Consider the following 24655-nt stretch of genomic DNA (forward strand, 5'->3'; position numbering starts at 1 on the left):
TTTCGGGTTGGTCCAAATGCAACCCAGTAGCGTCTTGCATTTCGATTCAAGTCCTTATATTGCATGTCATAACTAAAAGCAATGCAAACGTATTGCATTTCAATTCGGAGCTGTTCAGAGTGTACTATTTCCATTCAAAATTTTGTATTTAATACTAAATCTTATTGTAAACTGAATCAAATGACCAATCAGTATCAAAAGATGGGGTAAGAGGTAATCTACTCACGAGTGTTTTCTAATGAGCATACTGTGTTACTTACTAGATGCTGTGAAATACTGCTCACACAATATTACACTGCAGAAAGTTGTAAATTCCAATGGTAATGGCAAGAAAACATCAATTAACGAAATGAAAGGAGACAGAGCATTATTGCCTTTATTATTATTTTATTTTTTTATTTATTTTTTTTTTCTCCCAGCCGTCTGGAGTTTTTTTTTTTGTTTTTCTGTCCGCTCTGACCATCGGACCCTACTTATTCTGTGTTAATTAATGTTGACTTATTTTTATTTTTATTGTATCTTCTATTTTCTATTCATTTTGTAAAGCACTTTGAGCTACATTTTTTGTATGAAATATGCTATATAAATAAATGTTTTTGTTTAGAAGTATCAGCTTTTCATGTAAAGAAATTGCAAAAATAAAAAACAAAGTGTCAGTGAGTCCAGTGGTGTCCCACACAATCCAACGGCAGTTGGAAACTGGAAGAAACTTTGATAGGAAGAGATCTGGCAGAGCCAAAGTCACAACCCAATCAGAAGGCAAGATTCTGAGGGTCACCAGCTTACATGATAGGCGGCTCACAACACAACAGCTTCAAGCTCAGTTTAACTTTGGCCAAAAAATGTATCTGTCAGTTTCTACTGTGAAGGGGAGACTTTGTTCTGCAGGTTTGACAGGGCATGGGGCAGTAAGAAAGTGGACGCCATTCCCAAAGGACAAAAATAAGGCTTTGAAATTCCAGCTGTGGACTACTGCATAGTGGAAGAAAGTCTCTTTAATGTAAGGGTTAATATAAGCAATCAACAAGGCCCTCTAAGCAATCTGATTGGTTAGTTAAGTTTTAGTGGTTCAGTGGTAGAGATGATGACATGATAACCTTGGGGTGTGAAATTCAATTCCTGATTTTGTAAAAAAAAAAAGATTTAAAATTTCAACAAAAACAAAGCAAATAATTTATAACAATAAGTTATACTGTTACCAAGTTATATTGGGTCGCTAATTACCTAATGAGGGTATTAACCTGAGTTACGCTTTAAAGACAAGAAGTCTTTTGAAAGCTTACAAAATGATGTTTTCACAGAGGATAAAGGGGTCTATCTACTATTGGTAGTGGTCTAAAAAAGTGGACAGGAGGTGAGTGAGGTGTCTCAACATGACAGAGTCTAAGGCCTGGTTTATAATTCACCTATCGCTACTGCTGTGCAAAAAGTTGTACTTTATACTCTTGTGCACGTGCTTTACGTAAATCTGGAAGAGTCCACCAGGTTGCAGTGCAAGATATCATCACAGTGGTGGTTGGCTTCTCTGTGTTGTGAATTGCCTGAAACATCCATTAAATATTGAGGGCGACGCCCCACAATATCATTGAAAAGGATGCTTAATGATTACATCCATCAATCGGGGATGTGCCCATTCCAGCAAGCTTCAAAGCACGAGACAGAGCAAAAAATCCCTGGATGGGGCATCAGCTCTACATAAGGTGGACACAAGCATACTGCGTACATTAGAGTCATTTTGAGTGTCACCAAATCCCCAAACCTTTAAGTCTTTGGAGCTGGAGCACACTGTGGAAACCCACCAGAAAAACATGCAAACTCCAGGCAGGGAACACAAGGGATGCAGACTCCTGTGAGTCCATGAAAGTGCCACCGCTGTACCACCATGCCACCACAACTGCGTAATTATTAACAGTATTCATTATTTAAATGAAGTTAATGATTTATCTGTAAATGTAATATACATATTTTAACACATTTCATCATGAAAATGATATCGAGTACAGTATAAATCTAAGGATTCTAAATGTACAGAGAGCTGGAATATCATAAATTTAATGTGTTCTGCATGGCAATTGCTGCCAGTCAGTTCAGGTGGAAGCCCCAGAAGCACATAACGATTCACAACTGGGTTGGTTTTAAGGTGACATTTGTATCTTCTTCTTCTTCCAGCTGCTCCTGTTAGGGGTTGCCACAATGGATCATCATCTTCCATATAGTCCTGTCCCTCTACATCTTGTTCTGTTACACCCATCACCTGCATGTCCTCTCTCACCACATCCATAAACCTTCTCTTAGGCCTTCCTCTCTTTCTCTTGCCTGGCAGCTCTATCCCTTAACATCCTTCTCCCCATATACCCAGCATCTCTCCTCTGCACATGTCCAAACCAAGCATAATCTCACCTCTCTGACTTTGTCTTCCAACTGTCCAACTTGAGCTGACCCTCTAGCTTAACTCATTTCTAATCCTATCCATCCTCGTCCAGACCCAGTGCAAACTTAGCATCTTTAACTCTGCCACCTCCAGCTCTGTCTCCTGCTTTTCTGGTCAGTGCCACGTCTCCAACCCATAAGATAATGTTTACAACGGTCTGCTTTAATGGTAAAATAAACTATGAGGTTAAAGAATGGACCTTAAGTAGATGAAAGGTGCAAAAAACAAAAAACACAGCTGATGGTTTGTGAGACTTTCAAAATGTATCGTGTCATTATGTTGGGGAATATGCAACGCTTGAATTTAAAAAGCACCACTAATGCATTTGTATGTCGGTATTTTGGTTAACCACATCATACAGTTCATCAAACATCTAAGCATGCACATTGATCCTGTAGGATCTGCAAAGAGAGCTTCCTGTCACTCGTAGGATAGTAAACAGGGACTCTGGCGTCACGGTCCAACTGATCACACTGAGTTTCCTGACTTTTGCTGGTACTGCAACTCTCCAATGTCACGTTAATTTCTGAGGGCGCATCATTTGAACACTGGGAGCGTGCAGCAGCGCATATCACGTGCCCATATGCGTTCTGGCGTGAAGTATAAGCGGCCCTAACAAGCAGTCTTTCTGGTAACTCAAATGAGAGAGGAAGTGCATAGGGTGAACTCTGATGGTACAAATAGGGCAAGAGACATCAACTATTTAAATTATTTCTATTACCTGTCTTCAGGACCGTGCCTGAAGCGTATAATACTGGGGTACAAGATAGAAAACACACTTTGTCGCAGCACTAGTGTATTTCTGATGTTCTCAGCAATATTAACTTTGTCTTCATTTATTAATTATAAAAGAAACTGAAAAGAAATTTATATTTTGTGTAGCATAACAAAGATGAACAGTTATTAAGCTGATGGAACAGTAAAAAAAAAAGTAAAATTATGCATATCTTCCATTCACTCTTTTGCATTATCTCATGCAGCTGAATTTAAATGTCTTGTGGTTATTATCGTTAAATTTTAACTGACTGTAGGTGTGTGCATCAGTTTTGCTTATCCAGGGTTCATCCCATCGTATGCAGGCCCAGTTCTACCGGTCGTGTAAAGGGTACATGCACAAACGCAGGCTCGACGCGGGGCCTGCCTTTTCCATTGAATGTCGGTAACTAACTTTAAAAAACGGGTAAGTCACAACATGTGAATTGTGGCAGCTCAATACGCAGCACATTAATCAAAAGTTTTTGTAGTGTTAATCGGAATTTTACTGATGAATTAATTAAACTTGTCACCAATTCGTTAAATGCGTAAGTTAACTTTTCTTCTACCTACGAAGAAAGTTTCTTTAATTTTTTTTTGACATTAAGGAAATTTCGAAAAATGTTACATTTCAAATACACTGATTTAGAAAACGAGTGAAGGTATTATAGGGTGAGGGGGCAGCTGAAATTAAATGGCACGATGGCGGCTTCACCTCTAGAATCGGGCCTGATCAGTATGCCCATTAATGCCAGGAGGATTTTGATTCTAGATAGTAAATGACAAAAAGTCATCACATAAAACTAAAAACATTTTATAATTCATAAGGATTAAAAAGTAGTAAGAGCAAAAGAAATCTGGAAAACCAAGATAATTCAATCCGCTAAGCTCGTTTTATAGCCAATAGATAAACTGTCTCATTATCTCATCCAGATATTTCTTAAAGGTTGTATAGGTCTCTGCTTCAAATAAATGACTCAGTAGTTTAGATAGATAGATAGATAGATAGATACTATTCCAGTTTCCCACGACTCTTTACGTAAAGAAATTCCCAAACTTCTGTCTTAATGCACTAAGTTCCTGTGGTGCTCTTGAGTCCACAGTTTGTCATTTAGATGAAAGACCTCCCTGGATTGATGCTTTTGAGAGACCTGGATTAGGTTGGCACCCACCCAGTCTTTACTGTTCAAGACAAAGCAGGTTTAGTTCTTTGAGTCAGTTGAGTACCGTGTGTGCTTAATCCCTGGATTCACTTGGTTGCTCTTCTCTGCACAGCTTCAGGTACTGTTATATTTTTTAAGTGAGCTGACCATAACAGCATACAGTAGCCCAGATGTGGTCTCACTAGTGGATTATATAGATCTATATATAATGTGCCTCGATTTATATTCAGCAATATATCCTAACATTGTACCAGTTTTTTCTCTAATAACTCCTGCACAGCATATGCATGATATGGCACTCCTAAGGACTGCAGACACTGTAAGGTTCTGATTACCTTCAATGCCCATGTTCATGTTCTAGTCCTGTTTAGATTTTAACATTATGGTGATTAACAGACGTTGCGTTTCTACTTTTGTTTATATGAGCTCTAGGTTACAACTGAATGACGGAGGGGCTTTCTTTGATCCAAGGTTCTGCATATTGTCTCCTGGGAAATGATGCAGTCAGTGGCTGACTTACAGTCTCTAGTGACACAGTTTAATAAAGAAATGGATCCTCAAGAGGATCTGTCAATCAGTGATATGCATATTCATTATGTAATAGTCACCATTTAAAAGCCTTCAGTTTTGTGTCCTTGCAACTGTCCAATTCTTGAAGGTTGCAGCTTCATCGAGGACAAACTGGCCGACAGATGCTGAAACCTTTTTTTTTTTTTTTTACTGTTTCCACAAGACACATCACTGTCACGTGTGGTCAAATGAACCATATCTGACAAAACACTTACAGCTTCAGTTTTAGTCGATAAAGATTATTGATGTGCAGTAGAAGGAGCCATGTTATCTGCAAAAGATTTTTTAAAATATGCATTAAAGCTTTTTTTTGTACAGTTTGATTTCCTTGAAGTATCTTAACTCCTCTCTCTCACTTAGTTTAGGTAACACTGGTCTGCAAAACATTTTTTTTCACTTCCCCCCAAAATTTGTTGTTTTCTTTTTTACTAGATTTGGTGGTGCTGAATCCAAATCAGTTTTCAGAGATGAAAGTTGTAAAAAACATTATAATAAAATAAAAACTCTTTTAGAAAGTATTCTGTCTTCTTATATAACCTACCTTTGGCTTTGTTTTCTGTCTAGATTTTAATTCACTGTAGGCTACAAAACCGTTTGACCATTGACTGAAATTTAACATGGTAATCTACTATCCGCTTTTGGGTATATTACCTCCAATTATTCCTGCTTTTTTTTTTTCTATTTTTTGTAGAATCCACTCTTGGGCTAGGGGATGGCACATGTTGTATCTTCTATTCCCTCCAACCTTAACGCTGTCATTCCTGCTCTTCATTATCTTAAATAATTTGTTTGAAGTCATGCAGATTTTAAATAACTTAGTGCCAGCTTAAAGTAAATTGAGAAAACTACTAAGTAATTGCAACAAAACACTGACTTAATCGGTTTTAATCCGAAGATGCCAATGAAAGAAAATGTAGTGGGCCTATGTGGAGAAGGAGAAGAGCTGCTCCACCGAGTAAGCGATCAACCTCTGACAAACGAGTGTTAAACATACAGGGAAGAGAGAATGAAAACTAAAGTGCTCAAGTCAAATTATTACTGCACTATTATCGTGCAATCACCTTACACACTAATCTGTTTTATATATAATTGTACTTACATAAAATAATTACATGGTAGGTTTTTCATTATTAATAACTCTGATGTGTTTCAAAGGATGAATGGTCAATGCAAAGTCTGCTAACATAATCTCACTTTTGTCTGCTCCCAAAACTTTTAAAACCAGTAACCTTGTTATCTCAATAAAGTAAAAGATGTAGTTGTTTCTTTTACCATTTGCTTCCCTGCTACCTGGTCAGACAATGGATGGACCAACCTGACCTTACATACTTCTCTAAAAATCATGTCAACAATAATTTTCTCTCTTCTAGACAGTATAAAGTCATGTTTATATCTTCTAAATATAAACTATAAAAGTATACTGAAGAAATTGAGAGATAAAAATTACTGATTAAGAAAAATGTGTAGCAAATTATTTTGGTTGTTTCCATTCAACTAAAGTTGAAAATTAGGAAGACTGCAAATTGTTCAGCTCAGAATATACTGAGCATGAAAATACTTAAGTTAGGAAAAAAAAAAAAAGTGTGCAAAATGCTGTTTTTCACCAAATCCGGTATATTACAGTTTGTGGTAGAAATTCCAATTTCAAAAATGGATTCAGCATACCTTAATCTAAAAGTCACATTTTTTTGTGGGAGAATTTGGTCAGATCAGTATAATTTATTGATTTTTTTAATTCACAGCCTGGTCAAAGTTGCTCACAACTTTCTTATAATTAGTGTTGTGCACTCAGTATGCACATGTCCACATTCTTTTTGGGTTCCTGACATTTGGCAGCTCACTTATTTGAAGTCGCCTGGCACAACGCAGTTGAACTCCAGTTACACATGATGGTCAAAATATCAAATATACATCAAATTCTCAAAATTTGCTCCTGTGTTGGCTCTTTTGTATTTTTCTCTGAATATTAGGTGAATTTAGACAATGTATTTATCTGTGGGATGAAACAAAACTAAACTATATTCTTTTGAGAATTTTTAAAAAAAGTATTTGTTTATTAAATCGGTTAACCTTTATTTCTACTGCACCTTCTTTCAGTTACGGGCTGATAGAAAGCTAAAACAATCAACTGAATATCTGGGAAGGGTTGTGGGAAGTGTAGAACATTGAAATAGCTAAAGGAATGACATTTGGTAAACTGAAATGCTGTTCAGTGTCTTTACTAAACGTCTTATAATAAGAAGTTAATGCAAAGAAACGACATCACGTAAAAGCCAATGTCACATGCAGCTTCTTGTCATGGAGTATCACTAGATTTGCAACTGATCTTGTTGCTGGAACATGCTGATTTAGCGCCATGTCATATTTAGCAATCCTGTGCCGACATTCAGTTGCAGTAGTGCTTGCCCTTTTTTGATAGTCAATAGTGCAATAGTGTACTTTGACTGGCCAGTGCTGTATAAAGAGTTAACAGCTATGGCAAGTTCAGATGCAGTCTCTATGACCAACCCCCAGAAACCAATTTTATTGTGGTGCATAAAACATGAGATATCATACTTCTGCTTGTGAGGTCCAAAGCTCCCCATCTTCTGTATTCCTTCTCACTGCAATACATGCATTGTGCTTCTGGGTAAGTATTCATTGGTTGTCAGTTCTCGTGTACACATAGCCCACTGCTATGAATAAAAGGAAAAATCAAACCAATTTGATTTTATCGGTTCAAGTTGCAGCCTAGTAGAAGTGAGTTGTGGGCATGTGCATTACATGACCGGCTTTATACTAGTACACAACTCATTAAACAGCCTACTTTCACTGATTCTGTAAATGAAGGTTCGACTGAAAATTGCTGGAAAAGTCGTGTAATGTGACATAGCCTTAAGCTTTGGGCTTTAATTAGCTAGGTGGTTTAAGAGGCTGTGGCTATGCATTAATGTTAAACAGTCCAGGCTTCCTGTCTTAATTTAAGGAAATAAAAAAAAATAAATGAAAGGAGGTAAACCTTTTGTTTTCCATAGGTGTCAAAAATATTGAGAAAGTCTGAAGCTGATCGGACCTAAAGATGAACAGGAAATGCTCCAGCAGTGTGAAGATACTGTACAAAGAGATGAAACTGGAAAAAGTAAACGTGCGTTCTCAAAAGAAAACAGGAAGAGGTAAGGATTTGGAATGAGGCTCTCATTTCTACCAGTTTGTTGCAGTTTGAACTGGTTTCCGTCTGTTGTAGCCTAAATGCTAGATCCTTTATAGTTATAAGGCTATTGCCTTGTTAGCTTAGTCTGGTGGTGGTGTTATTTTGTGTTACTTTTAACATGTGTAGAAAGCCAGCTCTGCGAGAATATTTGATTCAAGCTGTTAAAATTAATGATAAACTTATATGTTATTGTGGACTGAGAAATATACACATGGCGACATATTATAAATGCATTTGGTAGCCTGTTGGGTTTATCGACTTTGAAAACCTGGTAATCCAGTTACGCTTTCTAGTAGTCCAGCGGGGATGGAGGGCTAACTGCAACTTCATACTGCAGCATTTATTTGTAAAGTTTTATTTTACACAAGTGCATAGCACTATTCTACCATAATATAAACAAAACTGACATCTTTGTTGTGTTTTGATTACCTCTTGCATGATATTCAGCCCTTCAGCCCTCATTGTGGCCAGCACATTAACAGCCTGTCCTAAATTCACCATTTAGGTACATGACACCACACCAACTTTGCAAGTAGTTAGAAAAATAATTCCATGCCCAGCATGCAACGTAAACGCAGCATACTGTACTGTGTCTGGCGTCATTTTTACTGTGCTGCCCTCTCAACAGTGTAGATGTGTCAAGTTTAAACCAGGCTTTACAAGATGGCTACAGCAGTCTGGCACCCGATAAACAGCTACCTTGAAAAGCAACACCAAAATTACACCCATACATGAAAAACTGAGTCTTTTGTTTTTATCAAATTGTTTTTAGGAATTAGGAAGATATTTCATGGACCAATGATCCAAAAGTTCTTGTAGTCAGCCTGACTTTGCAGGTTACCCAGAATTAAAGCTGGTTGTCCTGGCATCTGGACTGCTGATTTGTCCACCCTAATACAGATTTTTATTTCAGTTTCAAAAAAAAATAAAAAGCAGATATCAAATGTATTTAATGTTACTTCCATATTTTACCTTTTCATTTACCCTCTCATATGTCTAAACCATTGCAGGTTACGTTTGTTAAATCGTGAAGTACCTAAGTTTGTATATGTTTGATTTTCATCTTTAAAGACAATTTTGAGAAGAAAGATTATTGTTTTTATGAGTACCAGTCATAAATCCATTATCAAACCACTATATCCCAACTACAGGATCACAGGGTCTGCTGGAGCCAATCAAAGCCAACACAGGGTGCAAGGCAGGAAAACAAACCTGGGCAGGGCCAGCCAGACTTGCCAGTCTCAGCCACCCAATGATTGATTAATACCTTTGGAGTTAGATTTACCATCCTGGACTGGACAGAGTATCATACTGTAAGAGCCTTCATAATGCAGAGCAGTCGTGTTACAATTGTAATATACTTTTTTAAAATTTTTTTTATTTAGGTGTTAGATGATCCAGATGAATTAAAAAGGAAAGTGAAATTGTTGAGTGCTGCAGTGCGGGAAGCCAAGCATATGGTGATATATACTGGTGCAGGCATCAGTACGGTGAGCTATAATATTCATTGGTTCTGTTATTTTGTAATCTGTAAACAATATCATGCAGAGACTTGATTTACAACAGCTTTTGTAGCCATAAGATGAGGAGGGTTTAATATTTGAAAGTACATCTATCTGTACAAGTAGACAATGTGACAAAAGGTGAAGATTTTAATGCTGGCTTTAGTAAATGTGTTGTCAAAATGTCAATTTCCATTTTAATCAGTGGTACAGTTGAAGCTGTAGGTTATAATTTCTGTCACTAGGAGGAGTAAACCTCCACATTTTCACTAGTAAATTATTCCTTGCATTCTCTTTTCTTCAGGGAATTGTTACTTTTTACAGTGACAATTACTTTCAAATATCGATTGAACAGACTTTGATTACAGTATAAAATCAGTAACATGATTGTTTTGATGTACTACTTGCATAATAAATAGTCATTTTTAAGAGTTTTGTTAATCTTATGTGTTACACATAACATGTAAGATTTGTAAACCTCCTATTGTTTGTAATATATAAGATGTGTTTAAAGTTTATCATTGCATGTATTTTCCTTGAAAAATTATTGGGGACAAAGAGTACTTTTTTTTTTTTTTTAATTGTCAAACATTTTGTTGTTCTGTACAATGCCGACAGGTGTGTATAGTGAGGTGGTGGGGTTTCCTCAGACTTGCAAGGTTGCTGATTATTAGTTTACCATATTGTATGAATAACATGTGTTAGTGCACAAAATACAACCTCAATTCCAAAAAGGTTGGGAATCTTTGTAAAATGTCAATAAAAACAGAATGAAATGACTTGCAGTTCTCATAAACCCATATATTTTCACAACAGAACTTAGAAAATAATGTACCATTTTAAGAAAAGAATAAGGTCATTTTGAATTTGATGGCAAGAACATATCTCAACAATGTTGGGACAGGGCCCTGTTTAGCACTGTGAGCATCCTCTTCTTTTAACAACAGTCTGTAAATGTCTGGGAACTGAGGAGACCAGTTGCTAGACTTTGGGAGGAATGTTGTCTCATTCTTGTCTGATATAGGATTCTAGCTGCTCAACAGTCTTGGGTGGTCTTTGTTGTATTTTTCGTTTCATGATCGCTCAAATGCTTTCAGTATAGGGACTCGTCCTACATAAACTCATGCTGTTGTAATTGATGAAGTATGCGGTTTAGCATTGTCTGCTGAAATATGCAAGGCCTTCCCTGAAAAGACGTCATGTGGATGGGAGCATATGTTATTTTAAAACTTGTCTATACCTTTCAGCACTGCTGATGCCTTTCCAGATATGCAAACTGCCAATTCCATAGGCAGTCATGCACCCCCATACCATTAGAGAAGCAAGCTTTCAACTGAAGACTACTAACAAGCCAGGTGGCCCCTCTCCTCTTTAGTCCAGAGTGAGCAGCTCCATTTTTCCAAAAAGAATTTCAAGTTTCGATTCCTCTGGCCACAGAACTGTTTTCCACTTTGACTCAGACTCTGAGTTTTGGCCCAGAGAAGATGGTAACGTTTCGGGATCATGTTCACATATGGCTGCTTTTTGCAAGACAGAGCTTTAACTTGTATTTGTGGATGGCACGGTCAACTGTGTTCATAGAAAATTATTTCTGGAAATCTTCACGAGCCTATCCAGTGATTTCCATGACGAGAATGATGCCTGTTTTTAATGCAGCGATGCCTGAGGGCCGAAGATCACGGGCATCCAATATTGATTTTCGCCCATGTCCATTGTGAACAGAGATTTCTTCAGATTCTCTGAATCTTTTGAAGATATTACATATTGTAGATGATGGATATTCAAACTTTGCAAAATTTTAGGTTGGGTAACATTCTTCTAAAGGTGTTCCACAATTTGTAGATGTAGTTTTTTTGCAAATTGCTGAACCTCTGCTCATCTTTACTTCTGAAGACCCTGCCTCTCTAAGATGCTGTTTTTATACCCAGTCATGTTACTGACATGTTGCCAATTACCAAATTAGTTGCAAAATGTTCCTCCAGCTGTTTCTTTTAGAACCACTTACTTTTCCAGCCATTTGCTGCCCTGTCCCAACTTTTTGAGATATGTTCTGCTGTCAAATTAAAAATTAGCTAGTATTTTTCATGAAATAGTAAATGTCTCACTTTCAACATCTGATATGTTTCTTGCTCTATTGTGAAATTATGGGTATGAGATTTACAAATTATTGCATTCTGTTTTATACATCATCCCAACTTTTTTGGAATTGGGGTTATATATGATCATGAGTCTTCAACAGTACAATAATTGTACAGTACATTTTACTTGTCATCATACCTAAATGATTTATTTCACCATATTTAAACATGAAATATATATATATATATAATGTAATATACTGTATATAGGTTGATTACTAATAAAAAACATTACAGAAGTCAGGTTTGCAGAGGTTGTATAAGTGTATAATATGCTGATATTACTTAAATAAAAAAGCCTTTCTAAAATTCTATAATTTAAAAACTTTGAATGCAATATTATTCTTGACAAAGAATTCTAACATTTATAGTTGTTTTTAATGAAGAAAAAACTGTATTAACTAATAAAATGTGCGTAAATGCTAATCATTTCTGTTCTGTGGCAGGCTGCATCCATCCCAGATTACAGAGGGCCAAATGGAGTGTGGACATTGCTACAAAAGGAAGGATTGTGAGGTATGGTTAAGGAATGCATATATTGCAGTTTTACATGGTAATGAAGTGATATTTTAATGAAAAGCATCATAAATCACACAGGCCGAGGTGCAGCTGTTTTCAAAGGACCAATCATAAATTATTAGATTTTATTCTGTAACACTGAGACTCTGTCATTGAAACTATGAGATTACTGATGCCTTATTAACTGCAGAAAGCCTGCATTAGATGATAGAGTAACTGTATTACCATTTCTTTCAAAAACCTACCATAATACCAAATTCACATTAAATGATGCTACAGAAAGTTAACCATCCATCTATTTTATGCCACTTGTGGGGCAGCGGTCTCAAGCAGTTGTGCCCAGACAACCCTATTTCCCTAGCTCCTGTAGCTGTACCAAAGCACTCTCAGGCCATCTGAGTGATATAATCTCTCCTGAATTTCCTGGGTCTCTCCTCAAAGTCTGCTCCCAGTTAAATATGGTCAAACACCTTCCAGGGAGGTGTCTTGGGACATCTAAATCAAATACCCAAACCTCCTCAACTGGCTTCTCTCGATGCAGAGGAGCAGTGGCTCTACATTGAGCTCCTACAAATGTTTGTGCTCCTCACCCTATTTCTAATGCTGAGCTCAGACACCCTCTGAAGGAATCGGCTTTTCATCCACTTGTATCTGTGATCTAGTTCTTTCAGCCACTACCCACAGCTTGTGACCATTGGTTGAAGGTAGGAATGTAGATCATCTGGTAAATCAAGAGCTTCACCTTTCAGCTTGGTTATCTCTCCACCACGAATGACCGGTACAAGGTCCGAATAACTGCTGACACCAATCTGATCTGCATGTCGATTTCCTGCTCACTTCTTCCATCACTCGTATACAAGATCATGAGGTACTTAAATTCATCTTCTTGAAGCAGCACCTTTCTCCCAAACCATAGTGGGCACTCCACCCTTCTCCAGCTTAGAATCAGGATCTCAGACTTCAGGTGTCAGTCCACCTCCTGGTTGCTTCAAACTCCAAAATAATAAAGTCACAAACCAATAAAGCTTGCCAGACACATCATCTGTAAAAAGCACAGAGTCGACCATGAAGTCACTGAACTTGGCACTCTCCAGTCCCTGGCTGAGCCTAGAAATTCTGTCCATAGAAATTAGAAACAAAGTCATAGACAAAGGGCCACTTTGGGAGTCTCACACCTCGAGGAACTAGTCCAACTTACTGTTAGCAATGTGAACAAGCATTTGCTCTGGCGGTACAGGGGCTGAATAGCCTAAAACATCAGGCCCAATACCCCATACTCCTGTAGCATCCTTGACACGACACCAAGGGACAAGGACATATGCCTTTAATAGTTCCACATGTAGACTGGTTGGACATGTCCCATGAGCCATCCAGAATCCTTTTGAGGATTAAAGACTGGGCCAGTGTCCACTACTGGGAAGAAATCTGCAATCTTGTCCTTAATCTGAGATAATAGGTGGATCACCCCTTCCAGAACCCTGGCATATGCCTTCCAGGAGGCTGAGAAGTGTGTTTAAGCCTAAAGTTGGAACACATCTTTGGTCCCCTTTCATAATGAAGGGATCACCACCTCAGAGGCACTCTACTGCCCCCACAGAATATTCAGAGGCTGTCAGCCAAGACAGCCCAGCAACAATCGACATTTTAAAGCACAGGGTGACATCATTCACACCCAGAGCCTTGTCTCCAAGGATTTAACCTTCTTGGTGTTATTTAACCCCGGAATAACAAGCCAAAAAATTGATTATTTTCAACAAGAAAAAACATTATTCTATTACAGAAACATGTAAATACCAAAACCTCAACATAAATATAGTAAGAAAGGTATGTCTGCTCACTGCTATACGGGATGCAGACTTAATACACATCCTTCATGTGATGTTTTCAGGCAGTCCCAATGCACAGACTGATGTAGAATTGGGACAGTAAGTATGTTTGTTTGTGCATATCTCTTGTATTGTTTTTTTCTGTTGCTAGACTATGAGAGAGTAGAATGTCAGTGGCGGGTCTGCACAATCTATGCACCCTTGATTTATTATAGCTACCACAGCTCAAGGCTTAGCGACTTCCACTTTTCCCTGACACAAACATTGACATTGCTGTATTGTGAACATAGCTTAGGGACTAATGTCTTGATTCAGTTTCAGATTGTTCTAAGCTGGCTTTACAGCTTCTCATTACACACAATTGTTTGCCAGAATCGCTTGAGGCTGACCAAAAATCATTCTCGTGGTTTCACCGAACTCCTCCCAAACTTGAGTTTTGCTTCTACAACTGCCTTTGCCATGCTCTGCTTGGCCTGTTTAATACCTGTTTAGTACCCACAAGCTAACAAAGCTCAAAAGGCCTCCTCCTTCAATCTGACAGCTCCCTTTAACACCGGCGTCAAACACCATTTGGGGGTTACCACCTCGATAGGCACCAATGAAGTTTATGTCCACAGCTCTGTGGAGCCACCTCAGCAATGAAGTCACAGAATATGGTCCACTTCAGTTCAATGTCTTTAGCCTCTCTCGGAATGCAAGAGAAATTCATTTGGAGGTGCAAGTTGAAAAACCCTCCTGACATGGGCCTCTGACAACATTCCAGCACACCCTCACTATACATTTGGGTTTGTGGTCTATTGGCATCTTCTCCCGCCGTCTGGTCAACTCACAACCAAGTTGTGATCAGTTGACAGCTCAGTCCTCTTTATCTGAGTGTCCAAGACATACTTCGTGATCTGATGACACGACTGCAAATCCATCATCAGCCTATGGCTTAAGGAGCTTTGGTGCCAAGTGCAAATATGAACACCCTTATGCTCAAACATGGTGTTCATTATGGACAAACGGAATAGCACAAACATCCCAAAAACAAGCACTAGTCAGGCATTACACTTTTCAACAGGTAACTCACATTCTCCCAACACCTTTCACCTGCAACTCTAAGTAGAATGAAGTCCACCCTCTCTCCAAAACTTTGATTCCAGAGCCTGAGCAGTACATTGAGATGAGTTCTAGTATATCTAGAGCGGTACATTTATCCCACACTTGCTCTGGTTCCTTCCTGCCAAAGCAATCACATTTCATGTCGTTAGAGTCAGTTTCATTAGTCGGAGATTGGTTCACCAAGGCACTCGCTTGATTGTCACTATAGCAATAAAACACCAGACCATTGGCTCCTCCTGCACGCTGGTGAGCCCACAGGAGATGGACCCATGTTCCTCCTTCCAGGCTGTGTCCATTCAGATCTCATGGGTAAAGCTTGAACAACAAGTGCTCGCTGATGAGCTCTAAGCCAGACATTGCTCCAGGAAGGGCTCCAGTTTCTCTATTATAGGCAAGGACTGAGTCCTTGATGAGACTTTGAACCAGACTTGGTCTGTTCTATCACCTAGGGCCAATTTGACTAGAGTGATCCTACCAGGGTCATTTGTCCCAGACAATATAGCTTAAGGACCTTGAAGACACACAAACCTTTCCACCACAATAAGGTGGCGATTCATGGAGAGGCAAAAACCTAATATATGAAAATACACTGCCTGGCCAAAAAAGTCGCCACCAAAAAGGTCACACACTCTATACGTTGGACCGCCTTTAGCTTTGATTACGCACGTTACGCTGTGGCATTGTTTCGATAAGCTTCTGCAATGTCACAAGATTTAGTTCCATCCAGTGTTGCATTCATTTTTCACTAAGATCTTGCATTGATGATGGCAGAGTATGACTGCTCAAAGCCTTCTCCAGCACATCCCAAATATTCTCAATGGGGTTAAGGTCTGGACTCTGTGGTGGCCGATCCATCTGTGAAAATGATGTCTCATGCCCCTGAACCACCCTTCACAATTTGAGCCCGATGAATCCTGGCATTGTCATCTTGGAATATGCCCATGCCATCAGGAAGAAAATCCATTGATGGAATAACCTGGTCATTCAGTATATTCAGGTAGTCAGCTGACCTCGTTCTTGGAGCACATACTGTTGCTGAACCTAGACCTGACCAACTGCAGCAACCCCAGATCATAGCACTGTCCCCAAAGGCTTGTACAGTAGGAACTAGGCAGATGAGTGCATCACTTCATCTGCCTCTCTTCTTACCCTGATGCCCATCACTCTGGAACAGGGTAAATCTGGACTCATCAGACCACATGACCTTCTTCCATTGCTCCAGAGTCCAATCTTTATGCTCCCTAGTAAATTGAAGCCTTTTTCCGGTTTGCCTCACTGATAAGTGGTTTTCTTATGGCTACACTGCTGTTCAGTCACAATTCCTTGAGTTCCCTTCGCATTGTGCATGTGGAAATGCTCTTAGTTTCACTATTAAACATAGACCTGAGTTCTACTGTTTTTTTCTTCGATTTGATTTCACCAAATGTTTAAGTGATCGCCGATCATGATCATTCAGGATTTTTTTCCAGTCACATTTCATCCTCGAAGACGATGGGTCCCCACTACCCTTCCAGTTTTTAATAATGCGCTGGACAGTTCTTAACCCAATTTTAGTAGTTTCTGCAATCTCCTTAGATGTTTTCTCTGCTTGATGCATGCCAATGATTTGACCCTTCTCAAACAGACTAACATCTTTTCCACGATACTAGATGTGTCTTTCGACATGGTTGTTTAAGAAATGAGAAGCAACTCATTGCACCAGTTCGGTTAAATAATGTCTTGCAGCTGAAAGATAATCACCCATGCAGTAATTATCCAATAGGAGGCTTATACCTATTTGCTTAGTTAAATCCAGGTGGCAACTTTTTTTTTGGCCTGTCAGTGTATATAGTACGTCAAACAATGGAGCAAACTTAATTTATAATACATTTATTTTATATGGAGTTCATTTAATATTAGAAAAACAATTTGAATTTGAAATAGCAGTTGATTTAGTTTATTCACTATAAAGAACACATCGACTTTCAAGCTTGGCATGTCTACACTATTGTGAATGCTGTTTGGCATACTCGGATCACCTCTGGATCAGTTTGGTGCAAGTAGTCTTGCAGATAAATCGTTGTAATTTGAAATATTTTGTTTTGTCTGTATTTTTGATTTAACTATTAATTTCTTTGTTTCAGTGCAACAGATTTAAGTGAAGCAGAGCCCACTTTGACTCATATGTGTATTACAAAATTATACGAGGAAAAACTGGTGAGAACTAAAGAATGACCAAAAATGAAATTGTAGACATTTGCAATGCATAGGAAATTTTGCTTCATTTTTTACAGTTGTGAATGACTGAGTGTATTCAACATATTTATTTTCTAGGTAAACCATGTGGTTTCTCAAAACTGTGATGGATTGCATCTAAGAAGTGGACTACCTCGACATGCCTTATCAGAGCTTCATGGCAATATGTACATTGAGGTGAGAAGAGTAATTTCTCATTTTACTGGTTCTTAGTTTATCCCTCTCTAGCTTATAAATCTGTTTTGACTTGCCTTGCCTGATGTATGACCTGTTTAGGCCTCACATAGTGTTAATTCCTGTGAAGACAATTATTTCACATATGAATATAGCAGTTATTTAAAATGCAAGAGAGCTTCTCTGTACCTTTTTGCAGGAAATGATTTATGATTCATTGATGCTGGAATTTGGAATAAACACCAAAACTTTGAAAAGAGCCTTAATCATCACTTGTCCCCCATGTTCCTGTGTAGAATTTTAAGCAGCTGTAGACAGCTTGACATATGTTTCATTTAACAGAGCAGACAATGATTTACCCACATATAGAATCTAGCAGTTATAGAACATACATTGTGGTTCTTATTTGTTATTATGTATCTGTAATGATGTAAATATTTAATATAATACTATATTTGCGCTTTATACAGGTTTGCACTAACTGCTCTTCTTGAGAGAGTACATCTGCTTATTTTGACGTAACTGAGCGCACTACACTGCATAGGCATGGTACTGGAAGACTGTGCCACAAATGCAAAGGAGAGCTGAGGACACTATTGTCCATTTTGGAGAAAGAGGTACACTGGAACAGCCACTAAACTGGAAGGAGCACAGGCAGCAGCACGAAAGCAGATGTCATCCTTGTCTCGGTTCAAGTTTAAAGGTATAGGGATCTATTTTGCATCTGCAGGAATGAGTTTAAATTAATGAATACAAGTCCACAATATAACTAAATTCAAGAAGACCATGCTCCTTCCAGGCAAATTAATCTGTCACTGCTATGGATGCTCTAATCAGTTTGTTAAGGCCGATATCGATCACCAATTTCATGTTACTTGATCAGCCAGTACCGATTTTTTTTTTTTTTTTTCTTTTCTTTATTCCTTTAAAAACTTTTACCCTAACTTCTGAATATCCAGGCAGCATAGAAGTCTTTTGTCCTATGTTAAACTATAGACCACACATGTTAACAATATGTAATTTTGTTGGCTTATTGTTCAGTGAACATAAAATACTAAAATAAATAAACTTTCCATAAAATGCATATTAAAACAATATTTAAAAATATGTATCCATAATGCATATGGCATAAAAAATGAAATTATTCTCATTCATTATAAGCTGTCATATTATTTAATTTTTTCTGTAATGTACCTGTCTGAATTAAAGCTCTCTCTCACAATCAATTAATTACCATTCCAATTAAACACTGCTTAAATGTAAATAATACATGCACTTCCAGGTTTTAATCATTTTAAATCATTAATTGTACTACAGCTTTTGCTGTTAAAATATGCATTTACTATATTTGCAAGGTGTTTTGTTTTCTTCTTCATTGTATCAGGTAGAAATTCATTAATTTTGAGATGTTATTATAAATATGAGTTTTAATTATGTAGTACTTGTTCCTAATCAAAAATGTGTGCTGTATGACAACCAGCAATAAATAATAAACACAGTACAAATCTTTAAAAAATAATCTGCAAATGTATCAAATGTACATGAGTTGTTTATCAAGTAGACGCAAGACTAACATGCCTGACAGGTTTATAAATGAAAGATACATTTGCTGTTAAGCTAACAAGCCTATTGTGTGCTAAGAAGGAATTTCAAATTCTTCTTCAATCTATTTTGTTTTCCAATTAAAGATGTAAACTGATACACTGAAAACAAGCACTGCAGTCCAAACTAAAACTAAAATGGTCTGAATTCATTAAAGTAGCTTTTCCTGCTGTTTGTCTAACTACACAGAAGGATGACCTCTAATTCCCTTTCTCAGTTGAAGTTATTACTCCACTTTCTTTAACATAAATGCCAACATTCCAATTGCCTCTCGCTCTCTGCTATGTGGAAGAGTCCATACTGCTAAAAGAAGCCTTGGCTTGCTGCTCATTGTTTACAGCAGCAGAATTTTGCTGCCAAAAAAAAGAAAGTGTGGCTCAAGTACAATAATAACTTGCGTAAAGGATCGCTGCAAATAAATTATTGTAAAGTTTTGAAAAGCAGGGGCTGAAATCATCAGCTTTGTGATCAGCCAATTTAGCAATCACCGATCGTCTTTTCTATAGAAAATCGGTGATTTATATTGGGAGTCAATCATTAGGAGCATCCCTAATCACTGCTTTCATTCCAGAAACAGTCTCTTCCTGTCTTAACATTTCCTCCAAAGCTTATTCAATTGTGCAAGTTAAATAATCTAAATTCAAGAATAGTTTAACATAACACAATCTATTTTTTATATAGTAGAGCTGCCATTTTTAAAACCCCAAAATAGCTTCACTGGACTTAAGACCCCATGCAAAATTTTTTTCTAAAAAGTGAAGTACACTAATTTTAAGTTCTATTGTTTATATATATCGGACATACTGTAATTAGAGTCATCTACTCCTTACCAAGTCATAGAGTTAGATAAATCTATCCTCAAGTAACAAATAACACATAACAAATTTTACTGTGTCATTTTATTTATGTGCTTTGCAACAAAGAAACCTTCACAAAAAATACTATAGTAACTGCTGAGTTTATTCACAAGTAGTAACGATAATGTTATTTGATGTCAGATGACGTGATTGATTAAATCTAAACACATTTGTGATTTATCATGTGCACTGTTGCAGTCAAGGCACTGAAAGATTACTTCTTTTAATTATTTTTCCTAAGATGTTTTCACTTAAAAGTATGTTTATGTTCACAAGACTTGGAAAAGATGTAATATAAAATGTACTTATTTCTGATTTTATATCAACAAAATTCAATGACTTTGTGTAGACTTTTGATATCTACTGCATATAAATGTCTATTGTTGATGATTTTTAAGGAATTTGATGTACAGCTGATGTTGGAGTGGTTGTTTGCCTGTTTAATAGTGATGTTTTCCATCTACTGTAATATCCTATTTCTTTTTTTAATTTTTTTTATTTTTATTAATTTTATTTTATCCATACAAAGCAATCAAGTTTTTGCAAAAAGAAAAATTGAGTTAGAACAGATCGATCCCCACCCCGTGATGTCCTATTTCTAAGGTTGGGAAATTTTCTTGGAGAAAATAATGAAAATAATCATTGTTGGAAACCAAGAAGGGAGAGAGAGAATGGAAAATAGATACCTATAATAATTTTGCACCAATGATCAAAACTTATGTGAATGGCATTTCAAATAAAAAGTATGCTGCTAAAACAACAGGTCTTCAGTCCGCCAAATAAGCTTAGAGCTTAAGGGTAACTTAATTTATTCTTGTAAATTTTAAGAAGGCTTGTAACTTGATGATGATGCCTTATGTATGGATATTAAGTAAACAGATGGAATTGTGGGCAAAGTCATTCACCACTGAAGATGTGATTATACAGGGAGTGAAGAATTATTAGGCAAGTTGTATTTTGAGGATTAATTTTAATATGGAACAAACACAGTGCTATCAGTCAATCCAAAATGTTAATAAACCTGAAACCTGAATGTTTCACAACGGAAATGTGAGTGTGAACATCATCAGGGAATACATATATATGCGACAATTATTAGGCAACTATTAGTGTGCAGATTTATTATGCAACTAAAGGAAAAATGAAAATTTTCCCATCTCACTTGTTTATTTTCATCTGTTATAGTGAGAATAATAAACAAACACCTCAAAATTTACAAATAAACATCTCTGACATTTCAAAAAAATAAATCAATCAATCAATGACCAATATAGCCACCCTTCTTTCCAATAACAGTCATAAGCCTTTCCATTCATGGAGTCTGTCAGTTTCTTGATCTGTTGACGATCAGCTTTTGTGGAGCAGTGACTACAGCCTCCCAGACACTCTTCAGAGAGGTGTATTGTTTTTCCCCCCAGAAATCTAGCGCTTAAGAAGAGCCCACAAGTTCTCGATAAGGTTTAGGTCAGATGAGGAAGGGGGGGCCATGTCATTATTCCTTCATCTTTAAGGCCTTTACTGGCTGGCCACGCAGTGAGAACTTCGATGCAAGTGATGGAGCATTGGCCTGCATAAAAATCATGGTCTTTTCCTGTATCACTGTTTGAAGAAAGTGTCTTGAAAAACTGGCAGTAGGTTTGGGAGTTGATTTTGAGTTCATCTTCAATGCAAAAGGTCCAACTAGCTCATCTTTAAAAATACCAGCTCATACCAGTACCCCACCTCCACGTTGGAGTGGAGCTCTGTGCCCATTACTGATCCACAGGTCCATCCATCTGGTCCATCAAGAGTCACTCTCATCTCATCGGTCCATAAAACCTTTGAAAAAAATCTGTCTTCAGATATTTCTTGGCCCAGTTTTGACGTTTCAACTTATGTTTCTTGTTCAGTGGTGGTTGGGTTTCAGCCCTCCTTACCTTGGCCATGTCTTTGAGCACTGAACACCTTGTACTTCTGGGCACCCAGGTAGGTTGCAGCTCTGGAATATGAAAGTACTGGAGGATAATGGGTTCCTGGTAGCTTCACGCTTGATTCTTCTCAAATCTTTGGCAGCTAATTTGGCTTTTGTTCTCAACGTTTCTTGTAACCCTGTTGACTATTTGCAACAAAATGTTTGATGGTTCTGTGATCACACACCAATATCTTAGCAATTCCAAAAGTGCTGCATCCCTCTGAAAGACTTTTTACAATTTTTGACTTTTCAGAGTCAGTTAAATCTCTTTTTTGGCCCATTTTGCCTGAGGAAAACTAGCTGCCTAATAATTCTGCACACCTTGATATAGGGTGTTGATCTCCTTAGGCCACACCCTCCCTCATTACACAAATACACATCACCTGACGTGCTTAAATCCAATAAGCATTCAAGTTAATACAGCTTGGAGTTGGAATATACGCATTAAAATGATGATATGGTCAAAATACTCACTTGCCTAATAATTGTGCACACAGTGTATATTAAAATTGGCCTAAAACTATCTGAAATTCACCAGTTTGAACTGGAGTTCCTAATTTAGGTATGATATTCTTTGTTATATAATTAAATTGACTGCAATTAGCTATAGACTTTGAAAAGTGTAGTAATTAGTTTGAAAATAGTTTTACGTAAAGGGGTGGGGTTCCAGAGTGGAGTATCCATTAAATGCCATCAGTCAAAACTTTAACAAAAATTTAACAGAATGACAGAGCTTGTGCTTTAGTTTACACCATTTTGTCTCCATTACTTGCTAAATCTTGGTGGAATGGGGTGATATCCCAAGGGCACTTGAACTGGTCCCTAGTGTAACACTTAATTCAGCAGGACTCAACCTGCACTTGCTTGTTAAAATTACTTAAGTCCAACTACAACCAAATGTAAATAAAAACAGAATGCAATGATTTGAAAATCTCATAAACCCATATTTTATTCACAATAGAACATGGAAAATATATATCAAATGTTCCAAGTGAGACATTTCATGTAAAATATTAGCTCATTTTAAATTTGATGAACACATCTCAAAAAAGTTGGGACAGGGGCAACAAATGGTCTGAAAACTAAGTGGTAGTAAAATGAAAGAGCTGATAACATTTTGCAGCTAATTTGGTTAATTGGCAACAGGTCAATCGTGATTAGATATAAAAGAACATCTTAGAGTCTCTCGAAGTAAAGGTGGGCACAGGTTTGCAAATATTTATACGTTGTGTGTGTGCAGTATATGTGCAGTGTATATATATATATATATATATATATATATATATATATATATATAGTAAATTGCATAGCATGATACTTCATATGTTTTGTCGTTTTATCACTTTTGCATACACATACAGTTTCACATGTGCAGTTAAACACACTGGAGTTTGTTTGGAGGTTAATGACAACCCAACTTGTTAGAACTTGCAAAATGACCAGAACTTTGGTTGTTGGAAAAGTTTGAAAAAAATACCTTTAAGCAAAGTAGATGGGGAACTCCCTTTAGATTATTATTATTTTTTTTATTAGCTGAAGTACTTGACATTACCCAGTTATGTTTGTAGAATGGGTAAAGGAAAGAAAGGAAAGGTTTTAAAAGAAAAAGCCAGCAAAGCAGGAGTTAAACAACAATCCTTTGGTTCTTCTTTGTGTTCACAACAATTCTATACTCAATTAAGCTTCACCCAATAACCCCCAGAAACTACACAATAGTAATTTTGTAATACAGTTGATAAAACAAGCTTGCAGTATTGCACAGGTAGGTATTGCTAGTCTGGCTTCAGTCTGTTTGAATGTTTCACTTGTTGAGGACAAGTGGCACTGATGTACAAACTGTACAGCACAAAGGGGAAAATAAAAGAAAGCACTGGGACCACCAATGTCACAATTTTGGGTTTCAAAGTCTGTCTTCTCCATATAGTCCTAGAAAGCAACTATGCAAAATTTGATCCAGATCAGTCAATGCATGTAGGATTTTATAGGGAACATGCAGACATTCTATTTTTATAATAATGAATCAGTTTATTTATTTATTTTAAGCTGTACCATTATGTAGCACATCTTGGTTTGAAATGAGGTTTTAATTGACAAGTTTAACTGCTCTAAAACTAACTGATATTTTGATATTCCACTTTTATTATTTTTATAATCCTGCAATTCATGCACCAATAATTTTAAGTAGTATTTCTTATGGTAAATACCAGCTAGACTTGTGTAAGTTAAATTTTGACAATGATGTTACTCTAATCATGTTGCAACATGGACGAGGGAGTCACTGAAGAATCTCTTTGTTGATATTCAAAAAGAAAACACACTTAAAGTGTCTAGCAAAAAGAAGGAGGTAGTTTCAGATATATTAACAATATATAAATATTTAGATACATAACATAGCTATTTCTTTATTTTAGGTGTTAAAGAAGTATGCTTGCCTGTGGTGTATGAACAGACCACCAAATAAAAGACCGAAGCTCTACATTGTTAATTTGCAGGATTGATAATTTTTTTTGATATAAATTTTTATAGCCTTATAGCATTTTTGCTAATGGTTGAAAATGTTCTTTAACCACCTTTATACCCAAAAAAATGACCTTTCAGCACTAAAATTCATGGAAATGTGAATGTCCAAAGGGGCTTCAA

The 24655-nt window shown here is 37.1% G+C and overlaps 1 pseudogene; it reads left to right on the top strand.

Moving 5' to 3' along the window:
* The first annotated feature begins 5812 nt into the window (after positions 1-5812).
* On the top strand, positions 5813-24636 carry LOC120519258 (annotated as a pseudogene).
* Positions 24637-24655: the final 19 nt, after the last annotated feature.

Source organism: Polypterus senegalus, unplaced genomic scaffold, assembly GCF_016835505.1.
Source record: "Polypterus senegalus isolate Bchr_013 unplaced genomic scaffold, ASM1683550v1 scaffold_1302, whole genome shotgun sequence".
NCBI classification, from domain to species: Eukaryota; Metazoa; Chordata; class Cladistia; order Polypteriformes; family Polypteridae; genus Polypterus; species Polypterus senegalus.